The sequence below is a fragment of the Struthio camelus genome, chromosome 12 (genome assembly GCF_040807025.1).
Source record: "Struthio camelus isolate bStrCam1 chromosome 12, bStrCam1.hap1, whole genome shotgun sequence".
In the NCBI taxonomy this organism is placed as follows: Eukaryota; Metazoa; Chordata; class Aves; order Struthioniformes; family Struthionidae; genus Struthio; species Struthio camelus.
Window position 1 is genome coordinate 16,091,649 of NC_090953.1, and position 18,421 is coordinate 16,110,069.

General features: G+C 40.5%; 1 protein-coding gene across 11 annotated transcripts in view; it reads right to left on the reverse strand.

Annotated features, from left to right (window-relative positions):
• Positions 1–18,421, reverse strand: part of RAB27A (RAB27A, member RAS oncogene family) — a 39,027-nt gene that overhangs the window by 18,946 nt on the left and 1,660 nt on the right. For 4 of the 11 annotated variants that reach the window (XM_068957910.1, XM_068957912.1, XM_068957914.1 and 1 more), the window contains exons 1-2: positions 17,648–17,765; positions 5,875–5,990 (exon numbers count right to left, since the gene is read on the reverse strand). The exons of 1 other annotated variant lie outside the window; for it this stretch is intronic. The gene's annotated coding sequence lies outside the window, so the exon portion shown is untranslated. Of the gene's footprint in view, positions 1–5,874; positions 5,991–17,647; positions 17,766–18,421 lie in introns of those variants that run through there. 6 more of the 11 variants (XM_068957911.1, XM_068957916.1, XM_068957913.1 and 3 more) reach the window with 4 other exon arrangements.

The window sequence follows — 18,421 nt, forward strand, 5'->3', positions numbered from 1 at the left end:
TCACTTTCTTATCCTTTGGTTTCAGAAATACTTGTTTCTCTTGTTTTTCCTAGGAGGTAAATTCTGTTCCCTGCTAAGTGAGATTTTTTTTTTTTATTGGAAGATGCAACAAAAGTTACTTTGCTTTTTGCCAGCTGCTACTACTCCTTAGCATTACTGCTTTTCTACAATGTTGCAATATGTCCTTATTTTTGGAGCAAGTTATTTATTTAGTTCAACCACGGGCAGGTAGGAGGAGGAAGCAGTATATAGCATTCCCTGCCTCCTGTTCTGGCTGTTTATTCCTCAGTGGCTTCACGGTTTTCTCATTGCTTAGATGGCATAAAAGTGTCCAAAGATTTTTAAGTCCACCAGAAGTAAGTTTGTCTACACCCGCCAAATGACAGGAAAATACCCCGCTACCAGGCACCCTAACCGTTTTGGAGCACAACTGATGGCTTAAGTCACACTTCCAGCACGAGTGAAAGGGTCCTGTCTCACGCTGACAGCCTTTTTCTCAGAAAACTTACTGGCTAACAAAAGTTATTGACTGAGTAACTAATCAGTATCCATTTGTGATGAGCTGGAAGATCTGTATTATTTAGGAATCCTGGACACGACACTAGGAATAAGAAGTTATTTGTGGAAACATTCAGTCGAAAGGTTTCTTAAATGGACCTAGCAAAAAAAGGCAAAATAAGCTTATAAATATCTGTGCGAAAATAAGGGAGCCTGCCAGTTGAGAAACACCCTCTCTACTAACTAGAAAAATCTGTTCTTCCTATTCCTTAATGCAGGATCTGACATGATCAGACTTGAAGCAAGAGGGACAGTCAGAGACACAAAGCAGGGAACGGGTGCCTGCGGATGGGGATGGAAGGAGGTGGCCAGACCGATAAAACTGGGGCTCACAGCAAGCATCCACTTCTGCCAAACTTTGACAAATCACTAGCTCTTGACAGAAGCAGTCTGGCAGGTGCTGAGCTCACCGGGCCAACTAGAGATCACGCTGGCAACCACCGCAACGTGGACACAGTCAGGGCCTTGCAGGCTGGCTTCAAAGAAATGGAGGAATGGGCCTGTCACCTGAATAATCTACTCTTAAAGGGTGTCTCAAGAAGGGCCTGAACCCCTGTATTCAGAGCCTCTAACAGCTGCTGTCTCAGAGATGTCTTCTCAGCCAGCTCTGTGCAGTGTGTTTGAGTAAATATATGTCTGGAAACTAATTAGCATGCACGATGCTTTCATGTTTCATAAAAGCTGTAAGAAGTTAGAAATACTTTGGTAAGCATACTCTGGGCATAATTTATCCGTTCCATAATAAAACACCAGTTCTGCCTGAAACGCACACAGGCTGTAGTCAATAGGCACCTACCTGTTCTCTTTGAGGCGTTATTAACTGGCAACAGAAAAGCAGAAGTCTTATCTGTCACAGCAGGACACAGTCAGCTTTGGAGCCCTGTTTGCAGCTCAAGGGCTTCGCTCAGTCTTTTCTCACAAAGCAAAGCTAAAACTACAGCATACTTTTTCCGTAAGAATTTAAAAGTCAGCCCACTCTTTCAACAAGCCACGAAATCTTTCACTTGTACAGTTGCACAACTACAACGGGCATTAACACTGTCCAGGCTTTCTGTTGAGGGTCTGCAGCCTGCCAAAACGTTTAGACAGTTCTTTGGTAAAACGTTTGCCTCCACCCATATCCCAGCACAGCTTCTTTGCTAGAGCCTCAGGGAAGGCACAATTCAAAAGAAGCACCAATTAATTGGGCTGAACAGCACAACACAAAGCTTCCATTCAAAAAGCCTGTTGTTTTGCAACCCAAGTTGCCAACATTATTCATCTTGTTTCTCTGATTAGAATCTCATATTCTAATGTGAATTATAATCCAGCCTTGACACACAGCAAGGACGGTTCAGATACTCAGCACAGCAAACCATGAGTTCTTACACGAATTCTTCTCGTGGGGGTATGCATGAGCCTTACAAAGAAAGCAAGGAGAATCACAAGTCTGATGCCTCCCTTCATCTGTGTTACTTGTTCCCGTTATTGTGGGCTTGCAGGCACCAAGAGGGCTGCAGAAGAGCACCCCGGCTGAAAGCTGGCAGCTGTTGCCAGGGCTTTTCACGCTGTAGAAGCCTTCCTGCAGAAGTCTTTCTTAAAATTTTAGGCAGATATACAGTTTCCCTAAGTTTTGCTTTCACAGAGAGACCTGGCATACAGTAACAGGAGATTTCCTACCTCTCTCCCACAAACCTTCAATTCAAATTATTTTTCAGAATGTTTCTGCTATAGCTAAGCAACAGCTTAGCAACAGTGAGCTTACAGCTCACGGGAGGCACAAGGGTGCAGGTTTTTCTGAAACCTGTGTTTCAGAAAAAATATACCAAGTTATTCTAAGAAAACAAACCCTCAGTCATCAGACTTCTCTAATTGATCCCAGCAGTTCCCCGTATAAAAGTATATCAAAAAAATCTCATACGCTGTTTTCATATCATGGTGGATTCAGTCTGCTTTCCTAACTGAACAGCAAGTATGAAACTCTTTAGTAAGAGTCAGAAAATCTCAAGCGAACTGTAACCATCTAACTTCAGGTAGTGATTTATGAGTAGCTTTTATATTCTATATTATGACCAAGAAAGGCATCAAACCTCTGAAACGAAACATGCGATATAAAGGGCAATTAGGTACAAAAGAATCTACTCAGCCATGGATTTCTACCTGCAAGTCGTAAGAAACTGGGAGCATGCAATGCACCGTCCAGGAAAGTTTCTATTTCAAAAGGCTGTTAAAGTAGGCAGTGCTGTTTCGTCTTCTAATAAAACATTGACTTTATTTTGCAGTGTTTGGTTTGACTTAAAATCAGTGTGTATGATTTCCTATAGAAGGAAGTAAAAATCTAGCAGTTAAATTCCAATAAAAACAACTTCAGTCTGTGAAAAAGAAAATCTCAGTTAGCATGAATCAGTACAGCCCTGCTGATGTTTGTGGAGCTATGCTAACATACACCAACCGAGACTCACTCCCAGACAATTCCCAACCCAAAGATCCCAGTTCTGCTTCTATTTATGAAAACAGTTGCACCGTACTGCATCAAAACTGAATTTTTGTAAAAAGACCTAATTCCTAGGACACGCTCCCTTCACAAAATTCAGACGCAGGAGCTAAATTATTTCCTGGTTACGAAGCCAAACATTTTTAGATCAAAGACCTAAGTTTTAGACCTTAATTTTAGACCTAAGTTTTTCTTCTTAAGAAGTTACTTGAGTGGAATTCATGTTCATGATTCTCCTAGGACCTACTCCAGGTCTTCTTTTTCCATGAATGGCCTGTAGGATGTTTTGATTCCATTCTTAAATTCTGTGTAGGAGAACTTAAGCTATCAGACTAACTCCCAACAAAAATCTCTACCCTAGAATGTGCTAGAAATAGCTTCTGAACACAGAACATTCGACAAACTTGTAATGCAGTAATTGAAAAGCATTATTTAATAACAATAAACTACAATGAAGTAAATATGATAACCAATTCATCCAGCACAGCACAGGAAAAAAATTACAGCAAGTCAAGCATAAGTGTTTACTAAAAGCCTTGGTCACAGCTATTTATTTAAGCTCTTTTCATATACTGTACGTATTTATAATGAAACAGCAAGAAGATACATTTGTGCAGCTACATTTATGAATTTGTCACCTTGTCCTCATAAACCTAAGTCAAGGGGTGATGATCAGGACTAGAGAAATAATCTTAAGACACTCCATGCAAGACATCAATTACATCGCTGGGGAAGTCTTGTGACTTTGCCACAGAGGTGGTGGAGAATACAGTTTTCCGATCTCTGAACAATTCCTCCTTGACTATTTACAGTCTGCAAAAGCTGGAAATTTTGTCCTGTAACCACAGTTAGAAACACACTGACAAATCCTTAGGCTAGAAAGGATGCCTGATTACAAACTCATGCTTAGGATGGCAGTGTAATCAGACAGGCAGTTTCTAGTTTCTTCCCAATGAGATAAAAAATACAGTAATAATGTCCCTCCCCCATATTTCCTTTACCATAATTAATTTTCAGACTGAAAGCACTACTAAATGATTGAGAAAGGAATATGAACTAGATGAGCTTTCATGGTTCTTTGCAGTCTATTTTTTTAAGTTAGAAAAGAACAGACTGCACAACAATCCATTTTATTCCTTCTATCATTTATTATATGTGAGAGCGAAAACACTGGTGTGCAATCCAGTTAAAAAAACATCACCACACTGAAGGAAATAGATTTCAAGAACAGTGCTAAAACAAATGCCAAAAAAAAAAAAAGCAATCCTAGGAAGACTGAAATTATTTGTTAAATTGGGTCCAGTGTAGTAAATAGCGTGGTAAAATGAAGAGAGGGAGGAAGTTTTGAAAATTGTCACAACAGAGTTTAGGAAAAATGAGTGAATAGTCTGGCCTGGCATCTTCAAAAATGAGACAATTTGCCTTGTTTCAAAACCGACCTTATTTAACAGCAACCAAAAGAAATACATATAAAATTCTGTTTTGATTTAAATTGTAAGTCAGCCCGAACCAAAAGTGTTTGGGTAGACTCAGGACAGAAAGTTTTCAAGGACAAAATACAAAGTGGAAATTTACACTGTAGTATCAACGTAACTCATTTCTTTCCTCCTCCATTTTATGTTTCAGCCATCCATCAACAAAATTCACGTTACTTGCCCAGATTTCCTCAATAAATTGTTCTAAAATGCAGCGATACAACACATGCCCTACCACCCACACACAGCAGAAAGCTTCCTTTCAAAAGTTGTCTCCCTTCACACAGAAGGTCCAAGCCTGCACCAAAGTCTACTAGCACAGATCAGCACGGGCATGCAGAGTCTCACTTAACATAAAAACGGCATCTCAATTTATCTTTACATATAGTATGACATATAATAATATTTCATAATAATACATAAAAGTATAATATATGTTTATATATAGTAATGAGAGCATAGGAGTAAACGCAGCAAAAAAAGTTTCAAGCAGCACAACATTTAAAAATACCGAGTTACTTTCTTCTGTATTAAAAGAGGTTATTTGCACAGTATATTTTGCTATCCAAGACCTAATCCCATCCTCTAACCATAGGACATATATATAACCTATATAATTCTTTCACACTAAGAAATGCCAGCTGACAGCATGAGACCAGAAGGGGCATCTTATCGTTACTCAGTGCAGACATTGGCCATTGCAGTCATTTCTTTTAATCTCAGTGATAAACTTACCAAGACTCTCTTTCAACCAAGGTGACCTCTTTCCCCCAGTGTCTTACAAAGAGGTTAAATCCAGCTCAGCTAAACCAGAACCATATTATGAACCAGAAGCACCTTTCCACTGCATGGTACTTGCCTGAGACTGAAGCCAAGATAATTAAAACAGCATTATCTGGGTTTTTTGCTCTTAAAGCTTTGATACCACGCCAGAGGGAACATCCTCTTCTTCTACCCTGTTAGAGCCCTCTGCTATTTTCGCTACCAGCACTCTCACACATCCTTCCAGTTTACCTCAGACTGATTCATGCTCCAAACATTTACCAATTGCTAAACCTGGCCAGCAAAAAACAATAACAACGACACACCAAAGAGCCGCAGTTTTGTTTGCCATTTAAATCTGAAGAATACATTTTACATAAACCAGTATACGTCACAATTTTGTTCACTTTCCCCTCTAGAAAATGAGGATTCAGTAATGCTGAACACGCTCAGAATAAAAATATTTAAGTTCATTTGTCAGAAATACAGCAAATCTTTCTTTCAAAGCTCTTAGCGCAGCAAGAGTTGGTCACAGAAAAACCGTCAGCTCAAGAAAAATAATGTAATAAGTCTTTTGAAATTAAACAAGAGAAAGCATTTACATACCTCAGCTTAACAACAGCAAATGGATCTGTAGTATTTCAAGCGCGCTTCAGCAATGAGTTTCCTGACACAGCTCAGATCTCTTGAATACCATAGTCAGGCAAAGAGTTGCTTTTCATCTACAATTGGTATCAGCAGAAAGAGAAAATAAAAACAGCGTATTTTAGAACGGCTCTAAAATTTGCCCTGACAAGCAAAGCTGCCAGCCCCACGCAACCCCCTGCCCACCTAATTACTTTCAGCTGCTTGTCATGTGGCCTCGCTGCCTGATCAAGTGATCTCTTTTCCTCCCTTGAAAACTAAGCAAAGCAGTTGACTTGGTCTGCCTAAACCAGATAACAACCATTGATTCTTTGCTTAAAGTAGCGATCCCTCTACCCCCTTCCTGTCAGAGCAAAGTGAAAGTGGCAACGTTTCATTAAAAAAAAAAAAAAGCTAATGTTGTAGTCTACCACGATGAGATGCAGCAAGCATAAAACAAAAGCACCCAAAACTTAATGGAGAGTTTCAGTTTTGAGCCTGTTTTTATGCCTTGACAGATGACAGAAGTCGTTGCCTGCAGCAGAACTAACGCAAGGACACCATGGTAAGACCACATGAAAAGGAGCTGAAAGTCCCCGCTCGCAGAGGCTGGGGGGGACATTAGAGACAGTGACAGCAGAGAGGGAGCTCCAGAGGAGGACAAAACCAGTCTTGTCCTCACGGCGCAAGATCTAACAGATGTGAGCTTTTACAGATGTCACAAAACTTTGTCTTGGTTTCAATGAGAGCAGAGGAGTAAGCAAGGAAATTAAGGAAGTTTCAAGGAAGTTTCTATTACTATTCTCCAGTCTTATTTAAGAAGTGACGCAGACAGCCCACTGCAACATTTCACATGTCCTCAACACGTTCAACTACCAGTAACAAAGACAGCTCCACAAGCTCCTGAAATTCACTTGTCTCAGTGCTCAACTATGTCATCTCCTTTCCTGCAAATCAAGGCAAAGGTAACAGCCCTTTCCTCAGTGAACACGCAAGTGTTCCTATACAGAGATGGTGAACTATTATTTATGCTAGAACACTTTTTCTACTTCCTACCTTGGTATTTTTCCTTCCAGATTTAACTAAAATTAATTTCTTTGACCTTTCGTTACGGGTTATAATTTTTAAACCTCTAACCATTTCTGGCTCAGTCCCATCTGTCTATAAATTTCACCACAGTTTAAGAAGAATAAAAGAGTCCCTTTTTTGCTTCCATATATAGTAAAAAAAGTTGGCACTCGGTTTTTGGAAATGTGAATATTTTCAACCTAGCCCTAACTGCTTCCCTGATCAATACCAGCACAGTTGTTATTCTGAAGGAAAATTTAGACCACAGTGCAGGAGAATTTCCTATATCTGTTCTCGAGTACAGAAAGAGGAACAGGATAAGAAGTATTGATAGACAAAGCAACAATTCTTTTGCCATGTTGCAAACAGCCCTGGGGAGCAGCTGCACACACTGAACACACCAACTGGAAGTCAGTACAGGTACAGTCAAAAAGGTATAGTCAAAATAAGCTTATTTTACTACGAGTGAAGTTACATTGATCTAGAACTGCAGAGTCAGTGCCAAAATAGAGGGCCCCAGTTTGCAAAAGGGACAGCATCAGCGCTGTTACTTAAAGGCTCTGTTTTTAGGTAAAGCACATTTGCAGCGTCTCAGCAAATGCTTCACAAATAGCTGAGCTGACCTTCCTGCAGAGGCAGGCAGTGAGAGCATACGCTACGGCATAAGCTGGAAACAGGAACCACTGCAGGCAGCCCAAGGTAAGCCTTCCTCTCTCTCTTATCCTAATCTTAGGGATTACTAAGTGACTGGACATTTTCTAATGTATATTTAGGAGACCACATTTACATCAGTAAAGTCCTGCAACAGTGAAATGTAGCTTTGAAGCTACAGCTCTACAGAGGAATGGCCAGCTACGTTAGTTACTAACTTTTCCTGCAGTTTTCATGAAGCCTTTTTGACAAGACAGTGCACATGTTCAGAATTTATGACCTTCTTGCAAAAGTTATCTGTGCTGTACAGGTCTAGGAAGTTAGGAGATAATTTGAGGAGAGGCAAACACATTTGTACACTTCGGAGCATTCTTCACCCCAAGCGCGAGCAAACTTGTTTCCATGTAGGCTGTGCTCTTGAGAAAAGCTGTAAACGTCCAAACTGTCCCGTAGCGGGTGTTTTCCCAAGAAGAAAGTGCTAGATTGTTACCTGTCTTACCAAGTAGCTTCCAGTGAAAAAATTTGAGAAAATTGGGAGATCTGATGCAATGAACTGCAAAGGAAAGCTGACTCCACTGGCACTGAAGTTCAGCTCAGATGAATGCTGACCAGCTGCCACATGACTGAGCTTGCTACTTACTGCCACCGCAGTCCATAAATGCAATAATATGCCAATATTCCAAGACAGCATTAAAAAGACCTGAAAGGATGAGATAAAATCATTATGCTGACCTTTTTTTGCTTTCCTCATACCAACAGCCCTCCAGGGGAAAAAAAAAAAGAAAAAAAAAAGCAGCTCATACTCAGAAGATCAGTTTTCACACCAGAAATGTAATAGCTTAACTGTGCCAGCATCAAATTGTGCAATATCCTTTCAGTGATTAAAATGAAAGTAGGTCAGGCAGCCCTCCTGCAACCCAAGAGGCACCTCTAAAGAGACAGAGTGACATCTCTGCTAACTATTTGGCAACTATAAGCCAATCCAGGCAATTACAAGTGATCACCAGGGAGCTCATTTTTAGAACTGCAAGAAATGAAGTATCAGCATGTTTAAGGTCGGTGGCTTTTTAAATAGAAAATAGCTTCTTAAGAATAGCCTGTTCCAAGTTAGACTTTAGATGACTATCTTCCAAGGGTTACAGTAGTCCCTCCAAGAATAAAATATAAATATAACACTAAGATAATACACCACTTTAAGAGCATTGATTTTGTTTTCTTAGAGCATCTCACTGTCTAAAGGCAAGAATCCTTGCTATCAACTGAGCACTCGACAGCCGCAGTTTGGAAAACCTCAGACAAAATTCTGTCATCTTTCTGCAGGAGAAACAACAAAAGATTGCTTCCAGAAAGCCACTCTGCTTGTATTTGAAGAACTAGTTAGCATCTCAGAGAGACTAGTTAAATTACCCTAAACAAGCTGATCTAATTGATTTTTTGATTTGTCATTTCTGTTGAGCTACAAGTTTACAGTCTCCACAAGACTTAGTGCTAATAAGAACTTAGCCACAGTTTATCTTGAGGCAAAGTCAAGAGTGCAGATGCCTCCTACAGATCTGAATAAAAAGGGAAAGGTAAGGTTAATTTTTAATTCCTGAAAAGCTTGGGCTCGTCTGTCTTTCTGTTTGATCAGACTTAGCATTAAAAGGACGAACATCTATCATATACAACGTTTTCCTTTAAAATTTCGGAGGGAGAATCCAGTATTCAGCAGATGTAACAGAAGCCAGTCAAGGGACTGCATCAGAGAAGGGTGAATCACGTGTTCTTGCTCTCTAAGAAAGTTCTGAAATATCAGAAAGAAAATACTAGAGAGAATACAGTATCCACGTACAAAGTGTTAAGACACCAAAAAATAGTGAACAAACAGTTATGAATTTAAAACAATAAAATGGAATAGTTGTTCATGAAAATGAACAACCATGATTATTTCTTTTGACCGAACAAATTTTATCCTTTTCTACTTAGGAAATGGTATTCTTGACAACATTCACACTGCTCAAATCACATCATCTCTACTTACAAGAGGAAGATTTAAGCTAGAGATGGATGAAGTACTTCGGCTACAGCTCTTCTGTAGGTGTGACTTACACTGGTTTCATGTTTTGCAAATACTTTTTAAGTAGGTGCCTGATTTCATGAAGAGCTATTCGAAACAGTAATGCATGCAGACAGAAGTGCCCCTGCGTTTCGTTAGGAAGCTATAAATACACAATAATAATCTGATGTCTCTATCTTCAGTCTGAAGAGCTACAAATCTCCTCATTTTAGATCAGCGATCTTTATCTACACATCAAAAGGGTTGATGACTAGATGTATTTTTTAAATCAAAAACCTTATAGCTTTTCAGGAAGCTGTTACACCACTGCCAAGGAAGAACAAGCGAACTACAGCTTGCTTGGAATTTTCAATGTTTTACAATCCTATAACGTTAACACTTTTTTGCAAATTCCTTAGATATTTTTATCCATGCTTAAGCTTAACGGATACGCGTTTGTTCTTTGCACTGCCTGATCCTGTATGTCATCACCAAGTAAGAAAAAGATACTGCTTTTTAAAAATGATCTCAGCAGAGTCCTCATTTGGACAGCGTCAGGTTTTCTTCCTAACACAAACAAGACTGTTGACGTCTTTTGTAAAACAATTTAATAGGGCAAGTCATCCTTCATTCTCCCCATAAGACAACTGTGTCTTTTCCACTTTAAATTTGTTCTGAAGAGGACAAGTTGAATGGCTTAGCGAACGTACGCTTGTTGAACTATATTTCTACCATAATAACCACAATGCTCAACTGTAGCACACTGAATGCTAGCCAAGGCAGGAGTCTAATAAATTACAATTAGCTTTTAGGAACAGTTCCATCTACAGATGGCCTGATCTTGGTAAAAAATGTCAAGGCTGCCTACAACTATTTTCAGAATTGGTCTATACGCTTAGGAGCCTATTGCCTTATGCTATCAATCTAAATAGAATTTGTTAGGTAATCTCAGCTTAATGTCACCACCTTTTCTCCTATCAAGATAATGTCCATGTAACATAATTAGCCAAGTAGTATCTGTTAAACTCCTTTTAGCATTATTTCTAGGATCACAGGTAAAGACAAATATATAATAAACTTTGCAATATTTGCTAGAAATAAAAGAAGCTTGCTTCTTCTGAGCTACAGAAAAAAAAAAAATCCTCTTGTGCTGAATTATTATTCAGTCTTCCATGCAACAAAGCATATGAAACCTCCCTGGACACCTGTAACTCCCATTTTTCCCCTCCACGATAATCATTAACATGACAGTGCCTTCATTCCCACATTTATTCAGTGAGTCCCTAAATTACGCATGCCTAACCTGACTGGTTAATCTTATTTCCTTCAGAGCGTTCAAGAAGAATTTGTTGAGATGGTGATTCTGGAATAAATAATCAAAGACGACCTACTCTTTCAGCTTTCAGCTGAAACTTCTCAACTTTCAGCTCCGTCGATGCTATTCCACTTCCTTTGTGACTTCCATTAAGAAAAATGTAACTGCTCCCATTTCTCAAGCTCCCACAGAACACCAGGCTAGAGAAAAACCCCTAGAAGCTCAACACGTCACCCTGGAGCCTGAACGCAGTAAGTACTTCTTCGAGCAACGCTCCAAACTTGCAATGCAAAAAAAAAAAAAAGCTGAAACGTGAACATGCCTCTTAGACTGGTTTCCTAAGGAAAAAAGCTTAGACAGCTGGACAGAGAAATCGCATTTCTATCGTTTCTGCCTTCTGCCCCAATGTTTGAAACCGTTGATCAGTCTCAACCCTTTTTCACAGAGGGGCCACAAAGATATGAAGTCCCTATACACTTTGTGAAAAAATGGCAGCTGGATAAAGGAAAGGGACTCGGACACATGCCTCCACTGAAGAGCTGGCAGCTACGACGCAGCCTTTTAGCAGTTCTGAGAGGCACCTGCCAGCCAGGCAACTAGCACGTGCACCGCTCCAGACCAGCCCCTGCACACGCTGCCACATACACACACCTGGAAATAGAGACTCATTCAGTTTAACCACATTTGTTTTCAATCTGTATTTAAAGATATTTTCTATTTTAACACAAAATCAGTTTAAAGCACATCTATTAGTAAAAATAAAAAACAATTAATAGAATAAAACTAGTTGAATTTCTCTGTATTAGTAGTTCAAGTATCTTTTCTTATCTACTGGAAAACACAATTCCACTTCTGCAGCAGCCTCTTTTCCTAGGTGTTTCAAAGCCTTCTCTTACGTTTCTGCTGAAAAACAGTAGGATGTCAGGCCCCAACCTGTGCACGGGGTACCATATCCAAATAGACTATACCAGAGAACTATCAAATAAAGATTTACTGTCATCTGCTCTACTTTATTGCTAAAGAATATTGAAGAATACTAGTCTAGCAATTCAAACATAGAAAATGTGTATTGAAACCAAAAACTGAGAGAGATTTGCTATCAAATTCAAAAGAAATACAATCTGACAGCATTGTTTTCAAACTTGGATGACACCATCTCTAAACAGATACTCTCTTATCTATCGTGGCACCACTACGATGCAAGTAAGAACACGGCAAAATTAAGTGTCGCCAGACAGCTCAGGCCCTAGCAGAAAAGATCTGCTACGCTGAATCACTGTTAGGGAGAAAGTCAGCATAGCACATGCTGTTACACAGGATCTTAAAGTGCTGGCTGAGGAACACTCTGTTGCACAGGGATAACACCAGCAGCTAGAGCCTCACCTGTCACCTGCACACTGAGGCACATTCGGTCATGCCTGAAATGGGGTTTGGAACCAAACAAGGGGGGAGAAAACAATTGTGATTAACATTAAAACTTGAAATTAGAAAAAAAAAAAAAAAGACTATCCTAACTTTCTGCTATAAGCCACATTTTGGATGTTAATTACGCTTCAAAATAGATTTGGAAAGCACCACCCACTGGCAATAACTGTAACAGCAAATCCTCTCTCATGCAAGCCTTACATCAACAGTCCATAAAACTGAGAACAATTTCACAGTGCAAGCTACTCCCACAGCTCTTAGATTTGAGTGCTATCCTAAAGTTTTCAAAATGCAGCACACTACCTCATGCAATTATCAGCAGCTATTTGCAGAAGGAATGTAATTTCCCTCAGCAGCTACTAATACAAAGCATTATACTTGCAAGACTGGCTGAGACGCAAAAGAAAGCCAGAAAACTTGCATTTTTAATCATTAAACTAAATCAGCTTTTCTCTTCCTCCTACCCCATATGTTATCTGCAAAGTCTCACTGAGCCCAGCTGCTACAACTCATTGCCAGGATGTTACATGTAGTATTAGTCCTTATCACTGATACCAGCCTTCAGTCTAGTCCAAATATTCCCCTTCCCCAAGGATGTTATTGGAAAGGATCGTTTTCCTCCTTTCCAGTTCACATAGCAACCTTTTTCATTACAGCTCTCTGACTGAGCAGCTAAGAGGACTGAATGAAAAACCCAATGTAGTTATTAAAATAATGAGATAGCAGGCTCTCAGACCGAAACCTGGTTAACTCTGGAGAGCACATGTTGTTCACTTTCAGGGTTGTATAGCAGCTACCAAGGAACCCTAGTCAATGAAGTGTTTAATTAGAAATGGAAAGACGCCTTTAAAACAGCAAGAGAACTTCTGCCACAGAACATTAATCACCTTCCAATAACGTATGCTGCCCTGCCTGTCATTATGCTTAACAAAAGTACTACAAAAACGGTACCTCAATTATCTTCAACTTCACTTCGCATTTTGCTGTTTCTAATTCAAACCTGAAATGGGCTTATGCACCTGAAACCTTGTCTACCCCTTCCAGCCATATGAGTTGGTCTAATAAGAGATACTACCTCTATCGACTGTGCTCGTCTTACTTCAAAGGAAAAAGATGAATCCTGAGTATTATTTTGTTATTCGTTCCTACAAATAGCCTTTTCAACCAACAGTTATATGCACAACCAGTAAGATGGCCAACTGCAAAACTGCAATCACAAACTCCAAAGTTAACCTGGAATCAGCTACTTGATTTGGACATGAAGGTATCTTGCATCTATCTGCTATTTTATTTGCATGTAAAATATTTCAGCTGGATACACTCTTTACAATCCTTTCATTCACATACCTGTTTCGCACAAAGAATCACAGCAGAAGTGTTGAGTGATTTTCAAAAACACTATTTGCAAGTGCCAGTCAAGGAGTATGATCCAGCTGGCAGCCTATGGGACGTTTGTATCCAGCTCACTCCTTCCTCCCTTCAAGCAAGACAGAGAACGGCTGTTTGGGCCGCTGTTGTGGCCCAATTGTTATTGGGCCAATTGTTTTTGCCATTTATTCTATTTATGTCTTGAAGTTTAGAACCCAACTTACCGCTACTGTGTTTGCTTAGAAGAAGTGAGGCTGGAGGCACAGAAGACTACAGATGCTGGACCACCCTGTTACACAATTCACACAACTTCTTGGGCTGTCACCTGATAAAAGAATGAGTTGTTCCCTTCTGAAGAATACTAACGGGGCCACCTACCTCTTCCACAGCCTTCTCCACTCGCACAGGAGAGCTCTTCAGACTCGCACAGTTGTACGTGTCGCTAGAAGGCCCTCCTGCCGCTGCACCTGCACCATCTCACTCATGAGCACAATTGCTCTCGGCCTTAACATCTACATCTTCAGCTTATTTGCAGGGCATTTGGCCACCTTGCTGGGCTCCAGCTTTCAGAGACTAAGAGCTGCCACAGTCCTGCCAGTCCTACAGTGTCAGGAGCCTGTTTGCTGCTCAAACGCTGAGGCACGTGCACACATTTAACAAACTCTCTGGATCCCTCCCATGGAGGAGCAGCTATTCAGTGCCAGTTGCAGGTTTTATTTGGTGATCCCACAAATTCAAGTTTTAATTTAAAAAGACTACTCTCATATCTATCAACACCTTCCTCCACAAACTTCCAGAAAAGCTTTACTACTCCTCCTAAGCTCCTGTCTTCATGGCTGCTTTCTGTCCCTTTCCAACCTTACTATCAGTCCTTACGCTGTCTCTCAGAAGCGCCCATCTTACCCATTCTCTTCGGTGAAAACATCAGCCACAGAGAAAGGGAACAGCTATGGGAAGTGGGTTTGCAAACTCAAAAAAGTAGCACCACAATGCTTTACATCTTGATATTATCTTCCCAGCCCTAAAAACTAAGACATTTGCCTTTTTTTAAAATATAGGTTTAAAATACCGAAGAACTCGCCAGGCCAGCTCCAAGGAGCTCGCCACTACATGAGAAGGATTCCAACATCCAGTGCTACACAAAACTCTCATACAAATATCACACCATTGACACCTTTTCAACACCTTGAAGCCACATCAACATCACAGGAAAAATTATGCCGGTTTCATATTCATATTTTAATCTACCTGGCAGATTTTAATCAAAGATTGTTAGATTGGAAAATAAACCACAGAAGCTGAGACAGCTTATTACAATAATAAAAAGTAAATTCTATTGTATTATTTATGAAAAGAACATCAGGATGTTCCAGGAAAGAAATTAGGAGGTAGGACTCCTCATTTATCATGGCTTTACCTCCACTGGCGATCAAAGGGTATGAACATAGATGATTTAACGTGGTTCAGGTTAGTCCTGCCTCCTGACAGGGACACAATTCTCAAACAAAAATAGATTAAAAAAAAACAGGGAAAAAAATATCTCAGGACCAAAGGAGAGAAAAAAAAATGGCGGGAAATATATTTGTATAAATAGAAAAAAAATGTGTTTCTGCTCTGTAAAAAACCCTGTTTTTTAAATAATTGTGTCTTAACCCATGCTGTACTTAAACAACTTTTCAGCCATGTTTGAAGTCAGTTCTGTAAAAAAAAGACTGTATCAGCATGAGCAGTATCTTCAGGACTAGAGGAGTGAAATCAAGTTCTTGAGCGCTTCACATGCCCAGCCCAGCCCTGCAAATACTTAGCTATAAATATGGAAGGTTCCCTTTGAATTCAGTAGGATAAGATCAAACTTCAGTACCTATAGGATCAGATCACATGTGCAAGGAAGACAAGTAAAATAATGCAGCTTTAATATAGAAGAGAATATCTGATGATTAACTATTTAAATCACAATACATTTTAAATGCACCTTGTTATAATCATTGGCTGAGCTACGAAATGGCAGGGAACATAAGAAATAGCAATTCTTTTCTCCCATCTCTAGTGCCTATTCTGCCTTTTTCTAAATTAAATTCTTGCTATGCCTCTGTCGTGCTCTTAGTAAGGGCACTGATCTGCAAACCTAGGGTTATGTGGATAACTGACAGACTAATCAAAGGGCATTGTGCCAGCACAGCAGGTACCTGGCCATAACAGAGCAAGAATCCACAGAAGACACAACAAGGGTTACTGCTTATAACATTTGTCTCTGTAAATGCTGCTAAAAATCACTTAAACTCCTTTATCTCAACAATCTTATCTTCGAAAGAAAAGGAAATGTGTAGTCAAGTGATTAAAAAAAAAAAAGCGTTCCCATGTTTAAAGATAATGATGAAAACAAATTTACAGTCTGGTTTCAGATATCTGGTTGCAGATGAGAAATTGTATTAACTGTAAAAATTATGATAACATAAGTTGTAGCACACAGCCCTTGCTGAGAACTCCTTTTCGGAATCAGAAATAGGAGATGTAAAATTAGAACCCCAAACTAGAAACACGGGTACATACTGTTCTTTTTCCATCTTTTTAACCATACTTTTGAGACACCCATTTAGCATCGCAAATACTATTCCTGCAATTACTTTTCAACTTTTGAAATGCATATTGTATTACATGTTTTTTTCTGGCTGAAAAATACTTGGAACAGTCACAAGAGTGCAACAAGTGTATGAAAAGAAACAAGGGCTAAGGGAATGATTATAAGTAGGAAAAAATTCCCAAGAAAAGGCATGCAGAATAGATTTTAGAAACTAATTAGTGCTGCTAATAAAGTTTATTCACAGAAGCTGATAAACGTTTTGTAGAGTTTCAATAAAAACTGTAAGCATACAGAAAAATCATCTTTTCAGCCTTTCATTCTACCAGAATTCCTAACTCCAAATACATACATGGATCGTCTTAATGAAAAACTCATAAGCACGAATGATTAGGAAAAGCGTTTGAGCAGATATGCAATCAGAATGCTGAGAATGCACACGATGCAGCTCTAAAGAGAGACAAAAATTAAAAGTTGGTGGTTCTGCCACTTCTAAGCATGTCCCTTATACTTTGGAGCAGCACAGAAAATCCACGTATGTGGTAGAAGATATAGTTACTTACAGATCTAGAAAAAGGAAGGGAGAAGTTTTTCTGATGGGTTTAAGCTTTCTTTAGAAAGATGATCAACGTGTTAGTTTAGCGCAGGCATTGCGGATCAGCTTAGCTAGACCTCCTGAACCCTTCTAACAGGTAGGCAGGCTGTCAAACATGCAGTGTATGGAGTGTATGGAAAGAAGTCCACAGAGCTGTTGATACCCCTTTTATGAGATTTAAGTACTGGCTAACTAAATAAAACACACTTATAATCTACTCTCAATAATCTGCCATTCTCAAAGGGCTAATTTTTTACAATCAGATATGCAATCCAATTTTGGGGTTTTTTTTTTTTTTTTTTTTTGAAGGAACGCACGTCTCTACTTGCGGAAAACCTGTAGTTTCTACAGCTGCTGCCCACTGAGGCCTGGGAGGAACTGTTTGCATAGCTGTGTTCGTAGCAGCAATTTTAAAGTTAAGCACGTACACCGGTATCAAAAGGCCACAGCTTCAGACCTTTTTTTCCTCCGCAGCTCATGAACTAGGCCCCACTGCTTATAAATAAACAAACACACACATTAGACAAGCGGTCAGTCCCCTGGCTTCAGAGCTGAACAGGTCTGCGGGCTCTCCCGGCGGGAAGCGGCTCTCTGACGCCGCTAGCCGGCCGAGCTCGCAAGCCCCCGGCAATCACCCTCCTTTCTCTAATCCCCCCGCTCCGTCTCATGCTCACGGCACAGCTCCCGGCTGCGCCCCGGGCCCCGGCCGCCCCCTCCTACCTGCTGCGCTGCCCCGAGCGGGGCCCGGCACCCGCGGCTCCCTGCGCCACCCGCCCTCCGCGGGGCTGCGAGCGCCGCTCCTCCGCCAGCGCTTCCCGTCACTTCCCGGGCGGCCCCGGCTCCTCCCCGGGCGGCCCCCCCGGGCGGCCCCCCCGGGCCCTCGCCGCGCCGGCTCTCCGCCTCCTGCCCGCCGCTGTCCTCCACCTGACGCGGCAATTTGAATTCAACGAGCTGTACTCCTTTTCCGTCTTACTTTTCTGGAAAGCAGGTCACATCCCGTTTGAAAAAAAAAAAATCATTAGAGCAAAACAGGTTTTGAAGAGGAAATAGCGGGTGCCAGGTAATTTCCAGCGCAGTTTGGTGACCTCTTTCCGCCCCCTGCTGGCTACCTTCCCTCAACACTAGAAAGACTTTTTTTTTTTTCTTTGCGGTTCCTCAACTCAGTAAACCCACTTAAAATCTAGCAGCTGCAAGAATTTAGCAAGCGTGATCTTAAATTCAGTTCTCAGTTCTCCCACTAGCCCTTTCTGTCTGCATCAGTTCTACTGCTATCCTCTTTTTCGAGCCTTTTTAGTCTATTGCCATATCTTTATGGACCAACTTCCAGCAGTTATGCTCACAAGGAGAGTACTTGGTAGCCCTCAGCTATGACTTTTTTAATAGTAGTCCTTTCAACGTATAACGTTCTCATAAACAAAGGAGATTGCTGAAGTCACCCCAGTAGTTCTTCCGTGTTTGTGCACACACAACTGACTTGTGGCTCTTCTTCACGCC